Below are 19,675 nucleotides of genomic sequence, written 5' to 3' on the forward strand. Positions count from 1 at the left end.
GATCGTGCCTAGTGCTCCTATGATTATGGGTACGATTTCCACTGGCATATCCCATATTCCTTCTATTTCTATTTTCAGATCTTGATACTTATCCATTTTTTCCATTTTTTCCCTCTTTCTCTTCAACTCTGGTGTCCCATGGTATTGCCACATCAATGAGTGTACTTTCTTCTTGACTTTGTCAATCAACGTCCACGCCTGGTCTGTTTGCACGTTATCACCCTATCCGTTCTGATACCATAGTCCCAGAGATCTTTGCCTGATCGTTTTCTATCATTCCTTCAGGTTGGTGCTCGTACCACTTATTACTGCAAGGTAGCTGATGTTTCTTGCACAGGCTCCAGTGGAGGGCTTTTGCTACTGAATCATGCCTCTTTTTGTACTGGTTCTGTGCAAGTGCCGGGCATTCACTTGCTATGTGGTTTATGGCTTCATTTTTCGTATTGCACTTCCTACATATTGGAGAGATGTTATAGGCAGAAAATTCCTATATTTTACTATTTTGACAAATAATGGCCGAAATACTATTGTTCTTTGAACATATCTGGTTCTTAGGGCCTGATTTTGTGCCGCTGTTATCATTCCTTCATTTTCCTTCTTTAGCTCTCCCCTCTGTATCCATTGCCAATTGTCATCGCTGGCTAGTTCTTTAGTCTGTCTCATGTATTGTCCGTGCATAGGTTTGTTGTGCCAGTCCTCTGTTCTGTCTGTCTTTCTCCTGTCTGTATATTTGTGGGTCTTCGTGTACTTTTATTAGTCCTTCTTCCCATGCAGTCTTTAGCCACTCGTCTTCACTGGTTTTCAGATATTGCCCCAGTGCTCTGTTTTCGATGTTGACGCAGTCCTCTATACTTAGTAGTCCTCTCCCTCCTTCCTTTCGTGTTATGTATATTCTGTCCGTATTTGCTCCTGGGTGTAGTGCTTTGTGTATTGTCATATGTCCTTTTTCTGGTCTATGCTGCGAAGTTCTGCCTTCGTCCATTCACTATTCCTGCGCTGTATCTGAATTACAGGCACTGCCCATGTGTTTATGGCTTTTATCATATTTCCGGCATTGAGTTTTGACTTGAGTATCGTCTTGAGTCCCCTTCCTGATCGTGTCCTTCATCTCTTGATGTTTTATATCCCCTCCTTCCATTATTCCCAGGTATTTGTATCCCGTCTCATCTATGTGTTTGATGTTGTTCCCATCTGGTAGCTTTATCCCCTCAGTCCTTGTTACTTTGCCCTTTTGTATGTTGACTGAGGCACATTTTTCTATTCCAAACTCCATCCTGATGTCCCCAGATACAATCCTTACAGTCTGGATTAGGGTATCTATTTATTTGATGCTCTTACCATAAAAAAGCTTGATGTCGTCCATGAACATCAGATGGTTAATTCTGTTGCCTCTTTTCTTGAGTTGGTACCCAGCATCCATCTTATGCAGTACTTTTGTCATGAGAATCATGGCTACTATGAAGAGTAGTGGGGACAGTGAGTCGCCCTGGAAGATCCCTCTCCTGATATTAACCTCTGCTAGTCTTATTCCAGAGCTTGTAAGTACTGTATTCCAGTTGCGCATTGTTTTTTTTGAGGAAGCTGATGGTGTTTTCCTCTGCCCCATATATTTTCAGGCATTCTATTAGCCATATGTGTGGTACCATACAGAAGGCTTTCTTATAGTCTATTCATGCCATGTTTAGGTTGGTTTTTTCTTCTCTTACTGTTCTTCATTACCATTATTATTATTATTATTATTATTATTATTATTATTATTTTTTTTTTTTTTTTTTTTTTTTTTTTTTTGCTCTATCACAGTCCTCCAATTCGACTGGGTGGTATTTATAGTGTGGGGTTCCGGGTTGCATCCTGCCTCCTTAGGAGTCCATCACTTTTCTTACTATGTGTGCCGTTTCTAGGATCACACTCTTCTGCATGAGTCCTGGAGCTACTTCAGCCTCTAGTTTTTCTAGATTCCTTTTCAGGGATCTTGGGATCGTGCCTAGTTCTCCTATGATTATGGGTACGATTTCCACTGGCATATCCCATATCCTTCTTCTTATTATTATTATTATTATTATTATTATTATTATTATTATTATTATTATTATTATTATTATTATTATTATTATTGTTGTTGTATGCTGGAAGTAAACCCTTTTTTTAAACATGTTTTATTAAAACTAAATGCTGCTTCAGCTGCGTTATTACTATTATTATTACATGAAAATTCTAAAACATACGATAATTGGTAATGCTTACGGCTCATTTGAACTATTCACCCTGATTTTTCAATAATAAGAATGGTTCGTACGCTGAGTCCTGAAGAAGCATTAACTTGATTTGCCACAGAGAGAGAGAGAGAGAGAGAGAGAGAGAGAGAGAGAGAGAGAGAGAGAGAGATGATTAAACATTTGAATAATGACGACAAACGAGGATTACCTTGAAACAAAGCGTTAAAGGAGGAGAAAACCTTTCGTGACATTTGCTGACATTTCATTCCAGTGTTTCAGTTGCTTCTCTCGCGTCTCTCTCCGGTTTCGTTTCTTTTGTCATCATCATAATTTTTATCCTTCCTCACATAATATATACTGATCGTTTGGTTTTCCCTTCTCTAGTAGGATTGTATCTCCTTTATTCAATAATCTGTTATAAATGAATCTATTCAATAATTCCTATAAATGTATTTATGGAATTATCTCCTATAATTTTATTATTGAAATAAGTTCCCATATATGTATTTATTTATGAAGTAATCTCCTATAAATGTATTTATCTGCATATAGGGACCTCTGCTCACATCTGACAGCGTGTGTAATCTTCCCTGAAGAAGATATATAGTACAATAGGTCTTCAGCATGATTAAGCTTAATTGGAGCTACGTATTAGACTTACCAAGATCTCCCGGCATGTGCCAATTAACAGATTATCTGGGGAACAAAGGCTATCAGGTTTTCATAAATATCAAGGGTGGGTTCAGGTAATACGCGAGAGGCCGCGTTCAGGTAGTTTTAGCTATTTTAAGTTTGCGCTGGTAATGCTAAAAATAAAGTCAACCCTTTATATTTATACGTACTTCCAACGTTTACGTGATTACCTCTTTTCAGTACTGATTTTGTTTATTAGAGAATGCCAATCTGCATTAACTATTGATTAACTTTGGAGTATACGAAGGTCATAATTGACAAGATGAGACCAGTTTGTTTTTTGTTACTGTAAAAGATATGGGTTTAATTGTCTGCCTTATACAATATAACGCCACGATGTCAGTTATTTGAGATCGTTGGGAGTAACAAATATAACCATTTTTATTTCCTTAGTCTTTATATATATATATATATATATATATATATATATATATATATATATATATATATATATATATATATATATCAACCGTTTTTTATTTTTTCTCCATTTTAATTCATAATCTCAATTCTTCGGCTTCAAATATTCAAAGTAGCAACATCTCAGGAAATGAAACATTTTAATTAATACAGTTACTGTCTTCTCATGAAAAAAAAATGAGTCTCAGAAAAGAACTAGAAGGCAGCTGACAATTAACTCTTACAAAAATCTTGGAAAAACTGAAGTTTTAACGACATATCAAGACTAGAGAAAGAAAAAGGATGTATTTCTTTTCTTTACTTTACCCTGGAAAGTCTTAATTATATATATATATATATATATATATATATATATATATATATATATATATATATATATATATATATATATATATATATAATTAAGACTTTCCAGGGTGGGTAAAGAGAAATATATATATATATATATATATATATATATATATATATATATATAATATATATATATATATAATTAAACTTTCCAGGGTAAAGAGAAATACATCCTTTTTCTTTTCTCTAGTTTGATTGGATGTCGTTAAACCTTCATTTTTTCCAAGATTTTGTAAGAGTTAATTGTCAGCTGCCTTCTAATTATTTTCTGAGACTCATTTTTTCATGAGAAGACAGTAACTGTATATAATTAATTAAAATGTTTCATTTCCTGAGAGGTTGCTACTTTGAATATTTGAAGCCGAAGAATTGAGAATATGAATTAAAATGGAGAAAAAATCTGTTGATATAGCAAGCGCCTTTCTAAAATAGAGTAAATGAAGGATAATTGTGGAAAGTGGAATATAGGGAGAATTAGGTAAAAAGGAAGTAAAGGAGAATTAAGGTGAGATTAGATTTTGTTGGAAAAATAGTAAAAATCCAAAATAGGTAATTCTACATAGTTCAGACCAGTCAGAAGACTAGACATTGTTAAGTTAAAAAGTAAACACTCACTTTTAACATTAACAATGGAAATGGCATTAAATTCACACTCGTTACAGTAATGATTGATGTATTTCTTTTACTTATGTGAAATTTTAGTTAATGGTGACTGATGAAAAATGATGGTACTATAATCTAATCGTCCGGACCAGATATAGCGACGGGGTATTCACATTTGAATTGACGTTTCTTAACCTTTGTCCCAGCAAATGCTATTAATTATTAGCAATGTCGAAAAAGATTCACAAAGTCGTGTAGATTATTTCATATAACCAATATATTTTTTATATTCCATTTTATCATAATATAATATCAAGTCTTAGGTACCCTAAGTGATCACAATGATAAACTCGGTAACGACAGATTCTTTGAACGAACATAAAATTGGATATGATCACATGAACGAGCGACTGTCATTACCGAACGTCTTCAATCGAGAAATACCTCCGTTAGAACAGGGCCATTACAGAACACAAACGCCATTTCATGTACTAATAACAGCGATAATTACCCGGCTACTCGGAATTAACTGCTATGTACGTTACTCAGAATTAACTGCTATGTAAAGTACTTGGAATTAACTGCTATGTACATTACTCGGAATTAACTGCTATTCAGTACATTTCCACTTACAATTACTTGAGCTCATCGGCCAGTCCCCGATAGCTTGAAAGGGCAGATGTGGAGTGGCGTAGCAGCTCGAACAGGAACTCTATATATAGTTGCTCAAGTACTGGGTTTCTGCTGTGAACGATTCATACGAATGGTTTTCCTCACGTGACAAATTCAGGATTTTAGGCGGCTCCTTCAGGTAATATAAACAGACTTCAGACACATTTTGTGTACGAGTATGTGGTGCAATTATGAGAGGAATCTTAAAAAAAAAAAAAAAAAAAACTGGCTTACAAAACGTATAATTACAGAACAACATATTGCTCGATTAGTGTTGTACTAATTTCATTGAAATTGGTGTGACGACAATAATAATGAAATATCTAAAAGAATTTAAAATAAAGTCTCAAACTTCTCATAAATTTCGTTAATTCTGGATACAGAACATGCATATAATAGTTTGAGACAACTTCTGGAGAGCCAGTTGAATGGAAGGTCATAGACAGGACGCCACCAATTAGTCAGTGGTACAACTTCTTGCGTCAGCAATTACGACGCGTCAGACCTCTGATTACATCAGGAAAAGTTAGGGAGAGAGAGAGAGAGAGAGAGAGAGAGAGAGAGAGCCTAGCACTGTTTTACCTTCGTGATTTATTAATAGTGACGAAAACAAGAGGAAGATTCCAGCAATGCCGATTCTCTGTAAAGATCTCTTCTAGAAAACCAGTGATTTGTTTGAGATCAGTTAAATTTTGTACGATTCTTTTGTGGACGAAAAGTCAAGATTGGATCGTGGCGCCGTATAATTGTTGACTGATTTTCTTTTTAATTCAGACTTGAATATATATGTAAAAATTGGCATATGCTAAGGTCGATTTTTTTTAAGTGAATAAGGTTCTAAGAATTATTGCTGATTAAACAAATGTTTGCTCAACGTATCCTTATTAACTTGCATATGTATATTTTTATTAAGATCATTATTTTAGATTATTGATCGGAAGGAAAACAGCAGTATTGATAAAATAGTAAAAAAAATGTGGAAAATAATATATGCAGTAATGAGAGCTTGTCCATTCGTTCGTCTTACGTACCCTTATTAATTTGCATTTGTATGCAATTTTTGTTATTAAGAATATGATTTTCTATTATCGTTAATAAAAACAGACATTTTTTCCTGTGAAATGAGATGTTATTGTATAGGTGCTAAGAAAGAGAGCGTTGCCATAGCAATGGTCAGGCAGCATCCAGTGTTGTAACTTTCTTGTTTTCAATTACTGGATGGATTACGCCCACCTGGACACCATCCATATCTCCTCTTTAACGAGACAGGTGAGATAAATAGAAACCTTCTATGACGTGCGTCTATCCATTTGTAAGTTTCTCTCTTTTTTTTTTCTTTTTTTTTTTTTTTTTTGTTTTTTTTTTTTTTTTTTTTTTTGCAGAAAGAAAAACAAAAAAAGTAAACATGATGAGTTTTTTATTTATTTAATAATGTAGCAGAATAGTGCTTTGGTGTGCTTTCATCATTTTCATTTTATTTACTTATCTTTTTTTTTGAGAAACAAGGAACGATGAGATTTTTCTTTATTGATAATGTACCGGTGTTTATTACTGAACTTTCAAATTCGGTGGCGGTAGATTTACTTAACATTTCGTACTTTAAAACATATCGTACCTTCTCGCAAAATGTTGTAAATAAATTTTAAAATATATCATACGTTTTCAAAATGAATTTAATAAATTTTAAAACATATCATACTTTTTCAGAAAAAAATGACTTACATAAATCTTAAAAGATATCATACTTTATCCAAAATGATTTAAATAAATTTTAAAATATATCGTACGTTCTCGTAAAATGATTAACATAAAATTTCCTCCAAGAGACTACCGTACAAATCATGGAGGTATTGATTTGACATTCAATTTTCATAGGCTGACAACAAAGCGTTAAGTCATGTGAAAGTAAAATAAATTAAGAACGACAACACTGGGAATTATAGCGATGTGATGATCGAAATGATGGAGATTTTAAACCAGTTTTTAGGCCCTTCTCTTCTGCGGGTATAATATGATGAATAATAATAATAGTAATAGTAGCATGAGTTCTTAAATAGGAGAAAAATAATCCATAGTTTGTGTATGGTATATATATATTGATTTAAAAATAAATTGCTATAGATTCCCGAAAGCTCTTTATATAGATTTTTTAAAAAATATATGTCCCCAAACATAACTGTTGATTCGTTTCTCCAATAATAATAATAATAATAATAATAATAATAATATAATAATAATAATAATAATAATAATAATAATAAATAATAAAATACCAGTGTTGCTTTTTCAAAGCCGTGGTAGAAAACAAACAAGTTTTACTGAACAGGATTTCGAAATGGACTTTGTATATATATCACAAATTCCGTGCGTATCAGAAGTAAAAATCGAAGATGCTTTGAAATAATTGCCCTCTGGTGGCCAAAACCATAAGCTAATAAGCGTAGCTAGCCTACGTTTCATATGTAGTTTTATTGCGTCCATTTCTTTTCAAGTTATTCAATTCATTTTCCAAAGCAAGTGGAAAATGACCAAATGAAAATTGCGGGGAGCATTAAGCCCAAAACATCCCCCACCACAAAAAGTGTAATTTGATGAGTCATGGCGTCCATTTCAACTCTACTTAGAGCTCATTAAGTTTTAACTTTATAGAAAGTTATCTGCTTAAATTAGAGACATTTACATAATAGCTGCTATACGCCAAAGACCTAATTATTTCTCTTGAGCTTCAGCCGCAAAATAACTGTACTTTTGCCTCTAAACTTTTATGGAAAAATGAGCAAATTTGCTGTTATTATTATTATTATTATTATTATTATTATTATTATTATTATTATTATTATTATTATTATTATTATTTAGAAGATGAACGATATTTAAATGAACACAATCCCACAGGGAGGCCTACTGACTTGAAATTCAAGCTTCCAAAGAATATGGTGTACAATAAATAAATAAATAAATATATATATACTATATATATATATATACTAACAAGGTTACATTAAAATTCTTTCTTAATGTGTCTAATGTTTCGAAAGCACCCCCGCTCCCCCACCCCCCCTCTCCCCAAAAATAACTAGAAAAATAGAAACCGCGTTCGCATCCATAGAGGAAGTTTACGACCGCGTACAAATCAACAAAGACTCCCAAAAATTTCAGGCTGCCTGTTCTCCAGGGCCATAAATAGTGGCTGGTATCTCCTCCTGCCTCAGGTCCCGGGGAATTGGAGGGAAGACCTACAGCCCTGAAGAACGACCCCCAATGTCCTCCTCAATGGCTATTTTCTGTTTTTCCTTCGGATATACTACTACGGAGGGGTTTAAAAGTTAGGCTCCTCTTTAGAAAACGGGAATTGGACGCCCATAACTCTCTCTCTCTCTCTCTCTCTCTCTCTCTCTCTACTCTTTCTCTCTCTATGAACTTTCTATAGAAATTCATTTTTACATGTGTATTTCTCTTTATTTTGCTGTTGTTTTCTCTCTCTCTCTCTCTCTCTCTCTCTCTCTCTCTCTCTCTCTCATACCTATAAACTTTCTATGCATTTTAAAGAACTGAAGCAATAAGAACTTATTGCCTCTGAAACTGAAAAGACTGATAATTTTTAGTTCTCTTATGGAAATAAGCTTTACTCACATTTTTCAAACAGTACGCTTGGCACTGTTCCCGTGAGCTTACTGAGAGTTGGTTGATGAGGCAATTGTCCTTTCTTCTTTAACCTCCATCGGTTCAAGAGTGAAATGGTCCCATCCTGGTCATTTCACATTTCACGTTCCTCATCTGTTCATCCTTCCTTCAACTCTTGGCTCGTAATGTCATCAGTCGCTCATTCTCCATTTGCTTCACAACGAGGAGAAATGCAACAATTCTCATGGACGGAATTTCAATATATTTCGTCTGATGAGGATAAACTCGGAGCCCTTTCCTTGAATGTAAATCTTGAGATATATACTGCTGAAGAACCTTAAGCCCTCGTCTGAGAGAAAGTAACTATATCAGAATTCCTACCGAATCAGATCGGTCAGACTGTCTGTAGACCAGTCAGGAACTTGGTATTGCAAATATTTCGTCCACGTAGAAACTCTAATATAGTTTCATTCCCCCTGACAATGAGTAGAATATTCCTTTTCAAACATGTGGATTTTCATTGCATCTTTAGGAATATATCACGATTCATACTCGAGATAAGTCTTGTTTTATTTTAATTCGTAAAAAAACGAGACTGGTCATCATATTCTTCGTATTTCGTTTTATATCGCATGCATGCATCATAATGTTATACGCCACAGAAATTTATATTTCTTTAGGTCTAAATTGAGTTCATTGTATTTCTACGTTTATTTTATCAGCTTGTATTTTGCCGGGGATAGATAATTTCATAGATAGTCTCCCTCTTATTGCCATAATGGACTCATTTCATCAAAATGAGAAAAATATCTTGCTTCTCGAAGAATGCTTGACTCTGTGTTACCAGTAGCTCCCTGGATGTGATCTGAATATTTAGTTTCCCACCAGTAAATACGATATCTTTTTTTATAATTCCCTCCTTGTGTTTCTCGAGTACTTTCATAAACACCGGTAGTATCTGAAGGCGTACTTTGATACTTCATGTAAGCCCACACCATATACAGTTATTAAATTACCAGTTATTGTAATTTAATAACTGTAACATAAAAATGCACATATAAATATTCAGAATAAAAAATCGCCGGAACTAGATCGCTTGAAACCATATTATATATTTGTAGCACTTATTGTTAACAAATAAAAACTTCAGATGTGGCTAAACAAACAGACACCTTAATACCATTCAAGCTGAATCGCAGCCTCTGCCACTTTCCCCTGCAGAGCATAAAACTGCTTTCCATCATCGACGCTCTCCCTAAATTACACATCAACGCGAGAGGACAAATTACAGCCACAGGAGGATATTTCAATCTTCCAAAGAGCTCCCTTCAATTTTTTCAGTGACTTACCTGGTTCCCGCCCTCCGTGGGGACACGTACGCCAATTGTAGGTTTTTACAGGTATCACAGATGTTGGTTACAACCTTTCTCTTTTGCGATTGTTCATCAGAGGGTGATGTGAGTGCTAACCATTAGGGATTTAGAAGTGAAAGAATGAAACCCAACCCCATGATAACCCTCTGGAAGGGCTGGACTTGAGGGGTCGAAAATCATATTTTCTCATTTTTTGAGTTCTTATTTCACGCACTACAGTAGCCTTTAGGAAGATGAATATGATGTAGTTGGTCAATGGTCAGTGTGGGATATTTCCCATTAATTCCAGAGTATTTAGATTCTCGCTTTGGCACAGCAAGTGTTCCGAGGTTAATCACCTACTGATATATATTCTTTTCATAATGTTTGTGTGGGTTTGTGCTTGTATTTGTATGACTGTCTCGAGCCATCAGGCGAATGCAATTCCACGCAAGGTTGCAATTCGCCTTCTTAGCTGGAGGACAAAGATTTTAGTAGAAGTTGCCTGCAACCGAAAGCAATTACTGTTGACCATCTTGAGCAAACTCTGCCTCAATTGATCCTCTCCAAAGTTTGTCACGAGGATTACGAAGTTCTCAGGAACCGAAGTTGAACTCTTATGGGAATGTAATTATAAAGTTGATTCTCTCTCTCTCTCTCTCTCTCTCTCTCTCTCTCTCTCTCTCTCTCTCTCCAGCTCTTCCAACTCTTTGGGGATTCTTTCCTTGACTAATCCTGGAATACCGTCTTCCTCTCCCCTTGGCACCCGAGGGACGGTTTTAATTTATGCAGGGGAATGAGGAGACATCGTCTTCGATTACTTTTTTCTCGCTTTGCCTCGAGAGGAAACTGAGTAAAGAGGAAATCAAGTGTGATGGATGACTGATTATGAATATTGACAAAAGATTAGGGTCTGGGAGCGTTTGATGAGATAGCGTTTGAAAGTTTTAATAAGGAATGCATAAAATTGCTCAAAATGCATATTGGCTATAGTAGGGTAAAATGCATCAACTAAAGTGTTTGCTTATGTTTACTTTTGATGATAAGTGATTAAATTACCGATATTAGGGGATATGCAATGCAGAGGAACAGGGTATTAATATACTTTAAATAAAATGATCGATATCAGAGGATATGCTCAAAATGCATATTGGCAGAACAAGGTATAATGCATAAATATTCAGAGCATAATTCCATTGTATAAAGTAATTTCAAAATATCCCCAAATTTATATATATCACTCAAGAAATAATAATAAAAAACCATTTATAGATTAACTTACAGAACAAATTTAGTGAACTGGCAGATTATAATTAAGTGCTGGAAAGAACAGATATTTTGGTCAAAGCCTTTTGAAATAGCACTACATAACTTACGCTCTTTAGATACCTGCCTGTTTGAGATATTCCAGAGATGACTCAGGCAATGGATTTGAATCATCTTGCAAAGGAAATAACGGAATAAATCAAAGTTTCCTCTCGTTGATGTCGTTCGACCCTTCTGGGCACAAAAGTATAAAATGTTTCGTGATAAGTGACAGTAAACGCCAAGGCTTTGCTTTCATTGCCACGTTTATGGCCGCCTCAGGCCTATTTGGTCAAGCAGATTACGGTTATTATGGCCGCACGTGTCAACAGTGAGCCTTTGGGTTGGTTTTTTTAATGTTTGTGATTTTTTTTCCAGGGCGCTGTGTTATTTAATGAATCCTATGTGGTTGCTAGAAGAGTAGCACCGTTAGTGTATCTTAGGTGATGCACTGTAGGCATTACTTAAGGTTCTTTGCAGCTACGTCCCTCCGTCTCGTGGCTGCAACCTCTTTCGTTCCTATTACTGTACCTCCCTTCATATTCTCTGCTTCCATCTGACTTTCCACTTTTTCCTAACAATTGTTTCAAAGTGCAACTGCTTTGAGGTTTTGCTCTGGAATACCTCTCAAACCTTCTTAATGTCAGTTTCCATTTCAGCGCTCAATGACCTCTTAGGTTCCAGAGTTTGACCTGGTGACCTAAGTTCGATTTGCATTCCATTCCAGAACGAAAGACTGACGTAATCAATCATTTCATATCCCTTTTTCCTATATTTGTCCAAAGAGATATCAAATACGAATCAGGTTCCATCACTGCACATGGAGACTGACACAATCAATCATTTCATCTCTTTGTCTTCTAAACTTTACAGAAGAGATGTCAGGTTCGAATGAGCCTCCATCACAGGGAAAGTGGCGAGGGACAACTCCCACTTCCTATGTGGGCTGAACCCGCCAGAGAAAATTCGGCTCTCCCTTCGTTCGAAACTCTTCCAGTGGGATATCTCGAGAATTTCCGGGAGATGAGAAAATGCCATCTTGAGGCGTCTTCCGTCTTTTCAGTGTAGTCCATTCGCCGTGTTGCATAGGACGCCTCTTTGCAAGATGCAAGAAGAAGAAGGTTTTTCTTTTTCCCCCCCTTCTTTTTTACCTTCGTGTGGTGTGGTGCTTTCCCTCGCTTGAATTTTCTTCGAAAGTATTGCATTCCTTCTCTTGATGCCTGATGTGACAGAGGTCGTTACTGATCCGTTATCAGTTATATGTTAAAGCTTTATTCCGCTCTGTATATATCATTTAAAGGAGTAATTTGATAAAAATGTAACTGAAGGCATAACTTATTAAGTACCAGAAACTTGTTTGCAGTTTACGACGACTTGTTCTCTTAATTGATGTACACAGTAAATTATCTTACCAGTTCCAGAAAGTTCCCCAGCTACTAACGTCATTCTCCCCTTCTCTGGTCGCAGTTGTTTAATTACTTTTACACACACGACACACACACACAGAGAGAGAGAGAGAGAGAGAGAGAAGAGAGAGAGAGAGAGAGGAGAGAGAGAGAGAGAGAGAGGACCAGATGAACACTGAAAATCAGACCAGACCAGAATTTCAGTTGACGAATCTGGTTAACATTGAGGCAAAACTTCTTTGAACCAGTATATTTTATCGTGCCTCTGATCTCTCTCTCTCTCTCGCTCTTCTCTCTCTCTCTCTCCTCTATAGCACGCCACGTTTCACCCATAAAAATCACATCTGAAACTATATATATCTCCAAGAATTTTTTTTTCTCAATTTACCAAAATAACAAACATGAAATTATCGCTGTAAAAAACTCCAGCGGTTAACAGCCGAGTCAAGTTAGGGAGAAGTCTCATTGAGACTGAAAATAGGAGCGACTGAAATGAAAAACTACTCCGACCCTGAGGTGGCTATAGTGGTCCTAACGAGGCCTCCTGGTGCTATTTTGGGGAACTTTAATTATTGTAAAAGGTTCGTTTCTTTCGGTTTTTTTGGTCGGGTGAGAAGAACTCCGAGAGAAACTGGTATCACTGTTGGCGTCGTGGCTTCACCATAGTGTACTAATGGAACTCTCTCTCTCTCTCTCTCTCTCTCTCTCTCTCTCTCTCTCTCTTGTAAAATCTAAAATTATTTTAATTAAAACCTAAAACCTAATAGTATTATATATATATATATATATAATATATATATATATATATATATATATATATATATATATACATACACACACACACACACACACACACACACACACATGATTCAAATGAAGTCTGTCATTCGTTTCATTCGTAATTCGAAGAATTTTTCAGTAAATGTTGATTTGAAAATCTATTTGATCCCTCGTCCTCAAATATATGTGTTCGGCAGTGTGTCCCTGGTATTCCACAGAGATGAAGCTTATATCACGTCTATTTTTTCCCCTCTCTTGCTTGTAGCTAGAAAATATGATTTCCCCTTTTTACAATGGGGACCCAGTTAAACACCTCATTTACTGTGTGACATCCTCTCTTGAGAGCGAGCGTCGTTTCATCTCTGCCATAGAGTGATTCCCTCTTTTATCATCCATGGTTGCAGCTGTGCGCCCACTTCTCGCTCTGGACTTGAACCCTAGAGTTCCTGACTTCCTCTGGGTTAAGAAAGCCTTACTTCTATTGCCAAGTCAGTCTGATTATTATGCTGCACAATATTTCGCTCATTCTGTGAAGGTTAAAAAGCCTCAAAATATACCTGGGTACATGGAAGGTATTTTTATGATTATGAGATGAACCGTATTCATATGGAACAAGCCCACAAAGGGGCCATTCACTTGAAATTCAAGCTTCCCAAGAACATGATGATGTCCATTAGAAAGAAGCAACAGAAGGTAATAGGAATCATAACTACCCAGGAAATGTGGTGGCAAGGAATTGATCCTTTTAAATGGGTACTTTTTCCTTGTGATAAATTTCTTTTTTGTTAAAATCGCAACATATGTGGTTACCCAGATACAGTACGGAGGTTCTCCGTTTGAATATATATTGAAAATGGTTATGACTTCGTGTTACCAAGTAATGATTCCTACACCGAACTGATTAGCCATTCGTTTGCCTGTATTACTAGACGCTGCAACTTAACAGGTGTTCATTGTCATGCTTTAGATACTAATATAAAAGGGAACCAGGTTATAGAAAGATAACATATATTTTAAATTTTTTTCTTATTTCCACTTTCACGTCTCATATGGGAATGATCAAAATTGACATAGACCTCTCACTATCGCGTTAATTGACGAATTAACTCGTTAAATGCTTCCTAAATAGTTCCGTTCAATCTTTTATTGTTTCGTCAAACTCTATGAGCGAGTTTATGATATAGTGTATTACATTAAGGACAGGAATCTTAAGCGCGAAGTGCATTATGGTAAGGGTGCTTTATTACCTGATCATGTGTACACTGTTGCATAATTACATGGGTGTGTAATGTTTTGGAAACGATAAAAAAATTGTAAAGAACGAAAGCTAATGAAATGGCTGACGGTACTTCCACGTCAGGTGATTTCTGGCGTAAGGTACGAAAGTGAAGCCGGTTGGTTGTGCTTCTCCCAGAGGACCGACAGATGGCAGCACCTTGCAGAGCCTTTATTTGTTTTTTTTACATGGGTGAATTCCATTTTAACCTTGGGGGAGTAAGGGTGAGATTCCATTTTAACATTGGGGGGAGTAAGTGTTTAAATAAAATCATAAATTGTTGTTATAGCTAAGCGCATCAATGCTTATCAGTCTCCACAATATAGCCAAAGTAAACGTTTTAAAGAAACGTGCATGTTGAATGTAAATGAAAGTCATTAACTCTTATTTTTGAAAGTATATTTTCTCAAGTTGACCGAATTTTGGCCCTTCGTGATAATGGTCTCTCCCGTCTGTCGTATGAGGGTGTGTTGACAGAATAACACTTGCTCCATCTTCCCCGATAAATGGATCATTAAATTGCATGTTTGAAGTATGTGTAGGAGAAGGATTCACAAGAGTAACCACTTGCAAATAAAGCTGACCGATCAGATGACGTTAAATTTGTTATATGAGACATTTGGAAATGTGATGTGGCGTTAATTAATAACTGTGATCTGATGTGCGTTCATAAATACCGTTCATTGTGGTCTTCATTGCTTTTCATTGTGGCCTATATTACCTTTCATTGTGGGCTTTATTGCCTCTCGCCGTGGACTTTATTGGTTCTGTTATTATTATCAGACCACACACACAGGGAGAGAGAAAGGTTCATAGGTAGATCTGTATAATCGTCAGTGGCGACGGACAAAGTATCTATATATTAATTAGGACTAACTGTCATCTTTTAAGGCCTTACCACTACTAGGCTATGAGAGCCATTGATATTAATTCTGCTAAGCAAAATTAATATTAATCCGAAACCTTTCGATGTAAGATTTTCAAATATGTCCACTGACGAACGGTGTACGATTAAACATTTTCCTTCTCTCTCTAATCATGGTTTGTTTGATTTTGTCAGACCAGAGAAAATCTTTCCAAAAATCTCTGCAGTTTTTATGGACTAGATAATTTCAATGTGGGAAACCGCATACTCCATTAATAGCGATCACCAGAACAGGGAATTGCTATCAATTACATTTCGCTCACATTTCTGAAAATTATAAATATGAATTATTGCCAAATTGATTTCTATGGATAGCTGAGGGATGGGTAACGTGTTTACTCTGGATGTATTGCACTAATGGCCATCGACTTGATTACATTTTGAATTAATTGGAAATCAGTAACGGGGGAGTTCGATTTTGTTTTGTTAGAGTCGATTGAATTGTGGTTTAGGCAATATGGTAAAAATCATTTCTATACAGGGAGAGAGAGAGATATAGAGGGACAGACAAAGAGAGAGAATCAAACTCCCTATTATAGTTAAGCCTGCATGATTCCTATTGCAAAATCGTACTTTGTTGGGAACTAATATTTTCGATATCTGTCTGTGATGTATACTAAATATTAATCTCAGAGAGAGAGAGAGAGAGAGTTAAGCTTGCATGTGACCTATTGCAAAATCGTGCTTTATTAGGAACTTATATTTTCGATATCTGTCTGTGATGTACACTAAACATCAGGAGAGAGAGAGAGAGAGAGAGAGAGAGAGAGAGAGAGAGAGAGAGAGAGAGAGAGAGAGAAACGCCCCATTAAAGTTAAGTTTGTCTGAAACCTATTGCAAAATCGTAATTGTTTGGGAACTAATATATTTCCGGTATCTGCTCTTCAAGTGTAAGTCTCGTAATGAACAAACACCGATTATATAGATGTGTCGTTCCTTATCAAAATTCGTCAGCCTTTGAAGTTTCGATATTAGGATGATTCACCACATTCAAAGCATTTTAACTCATTCAAACATTGCTGTGCTTCTTATTTTTGTTTCCTGCCATACTCCTCATGCTTGGAAAAGGAGGTAAAGCACTGTTAAGTACCAATGTTTTTGAAATTTTTTTTTATTTTTTTATTTGAAACACTATTTTCATAAACCAATGATTTAGACGTGGAGTTTCAAGGGATAATTGACTCTCTCTCTCTCTCTCTCTCTCTCTCTCTCTCTCTCTCTCTCTCTCTCTCTCTGTCTTTATTTGTGTGTTCATTTCTGAATGATTAGTCTTTTCCTTTCTCCTCCCACTTTTTGCAATGTGTAATTACAATTTTTTTAATGGAATGTTAAAACCTCATTAATAGATCAAGCAAGCAATATATATGGTATATTTGTCACCGTGCCACCTGTCGTAAGGTCAGTGGAGTTAGGAAATTGATAAACATTGCTTTTGATCAATGCTTGCATGGGTGACAGCTAAGAAATAGTGGGCACCTTCATTACCTAAGCCCTTAGAGCATCATAAAATCATCTATATATAATGTGTGTGTGTGTTTGTGTCTCTGTGCATTAGAAGTAATTAACACAATCACGCGCGGAACAGAAATAAATTTCTGACCCATGTCTAGATCGAACCCAGGTCTTTCAATTGAAAGGCAAGGGCGCTACCTGTGTGGTCAGGTTGGGGTTGGTAGTACCCTTGTCTTTTAATTGCAAGACCTGGGTTCGATCCTGATGTGAGTCAGAAATTTATGTATGTGTTCGTGTGTCAGTAATGAATGAGTGTATGCGTATTAACACTCTTAATCACATGAGCAAATCTATTTAATGTCCATAGAAAAGAGGATCTCTCCCTAAGAAGGATGAGTTTCAAAATCACCCCCAAAATTAGAAGATTTGAAAAATGGCAAAAACTCTAATTAGGGAAGGATCACCCCACCCCCGGAAACGAGTTCTTCCCCAAGATGAGTTGTTGTTCTTTTTCTTCTTCTTCCTCTTCTTCTTCTTCTTCTTCCGTTCATTATTCCACTCTTAAATCTCAGTGCTTCCTGGTTTCGCAGGCTACTTGGGTCATGACGTTTAATTATAAGACAATCACAACTTATTAAGGTGCTGCAAGAACCATGTTGAAGGGTGTGTGTGTGTGTATGTGTTTAGCTTCCATTAGTTTTCCTTATGTTGTTCAGGTTTTGCATTGTCATAATCTTGGTCTTATCTGTTCGTTTTCTTTGTGTTTTGCCACCGTTGTTGTCACCTGTTTTTGACATCGCGTTACGAAACAAATATGATACATATCAATCATTTATCACAAGTCTATTATTATTATTTTTTTTTTGCTCTATCACAGTCCTCCAATTCGACTGGGTGGTATTTATAGTGTGGGGTTCCGGGTTGCATCCTGCCTCCTTAGGAGTCCATCACTCTTCTTACTATGTGCGCCGTTTCTAGGATCACACTCTTCTGCATGAGTCCTGTAGCTACTTCAGCCTCTAGTTTTTCTAGATTCCTTTTCAGGGGATCTTGGGATTGTGCCTAGTGTTCCTATGAGTATTATGGTACAATTTCCACTGGCATATCCCATATCCCTCTTATTTCTATTTTAGATTTTGATACTTATCCATTTTTTCCCTCTCTTTCTCTTCAACTCTGGTGTCCTATGGTATTGCGACATCAATGAGTGATACTTCCTTCTTGATTTTGTCAATCAACGTCACGTCTGTCTATTTGCACGTATCACCCTATCTGTTCTGATACCATAGTCCCAGAGGATCTTTGCAAGATCGTTTTCTATCACTCCTTCAGGTTGGTGTTCGTACCACTTATTACTGCAAGGTAGCTGATGTTTGTTGCACAGGCTCCAGTGGAGGGCTTTTGCCACTGAATCATGCCTCTTTTTGTACTGGTTCTGTGCAAGTGCCGGACATTCGCTTGTTATGTGGTTTATGGTTTCATTTTTCGTATTGCACTTCCTACATATGGGAGAGATGCTATTTCCATCTATCATTCTTTGGACATATCTGGTTCTTAGGGCCTGATTCTCGTTGTGCTCCGCTGTTATCATTCCTTCAGTTTCCTTCTTTAGCTCTCCCTCTCGTAGCCATTGCCACGTGTCATCGCTGGGCTAGTTCTTTTAGTCTGTCTCATGTATTGTCCGTGCATTGGTTTGTTGTGCCAGTCCTCTGTTCTGTTTGTCATTCTCCTGTCTCTGTACATTTGTGGGTCTTCGTCTACTTTTATTAGTCCTTCTTCCCATGCAGTCTTTAGCCACTCGTCTTCACTGGTTTTCAGATATTGCCCTAGTGCTCTGTTCTCGATGTTGACGCAGTCCTCTATACTTAGTAGTCCTCTACCACCTTCCTTTCTTGTTATGTATAGTCTGTCCGTATTTTCTCTTGGGTGTAGTGCTTTGTGTATTGCCATATGTTTCCCGGTTTTCTGATCTATGCTGCGGAATTCTGCCTTTGTCCATTCCACTATTCCTGCGCTGTATCTGATTACTGGCACTGCCCATGTGTTTATGGCTTTTATCATATTTCCGGCGTTGAGTTTTGACTTGAGTATCGCCTTGAGTCTCTGCATATATTCTTTCCTGATCGTGTCCTTCATCTCTTGGTGTTTCATATCCCCTCCTTCCATTATTCCCAGGTATTTGTATCCCGTCTCATCTATGTGTTTGATGTTGCTCCCATCTGGTAGCTTTATCCCTTCAGCTCTTGTTACTTTGCCCTTTTGTATGTTGACTAAGGCACATTTTCTGTTCCAAACTCCATCCTGATGTCCCCAGATACAATCCTTACAGTCTGGATTAGGGTATCTATTTCCTTGATGCTCTTACCATACAGCTTGATGTCCATGAACATCAGATAGTTAATTCTGTTGCCTATTTTCTTGAGTTGGTACCCGGCACCCATCTTCTGTAGTACTTTTGTCATGGGAATCATAGTGGGGACAGCGAGTCTCCCTGGAAGATCCCTCTCCTGATATTAACCTCTGCTAGTCTTAGTCCAGAGCTTGTAAGTATTGTATTCCAGTTGCGCATTGTATTTTTTTGAGGAAGCTGATGGTGTTTT

This window comes from Macrobrachium nipponense, chromosome 18, assembly GCF_015104395.2.
Source record: "Macrobrachium nipponense isolate FS-2020 chromosome 18, ASM1510439v2, whole genome shotgun sequence".
Classification (NCBI taxonomy): domain Eukaryota; kingdom Metazoa; phylum Arthropoda; class Malacostraca; order Decapoda; family Palaemonidae; genus Macrobrachium; species Macrobrachium nipponense.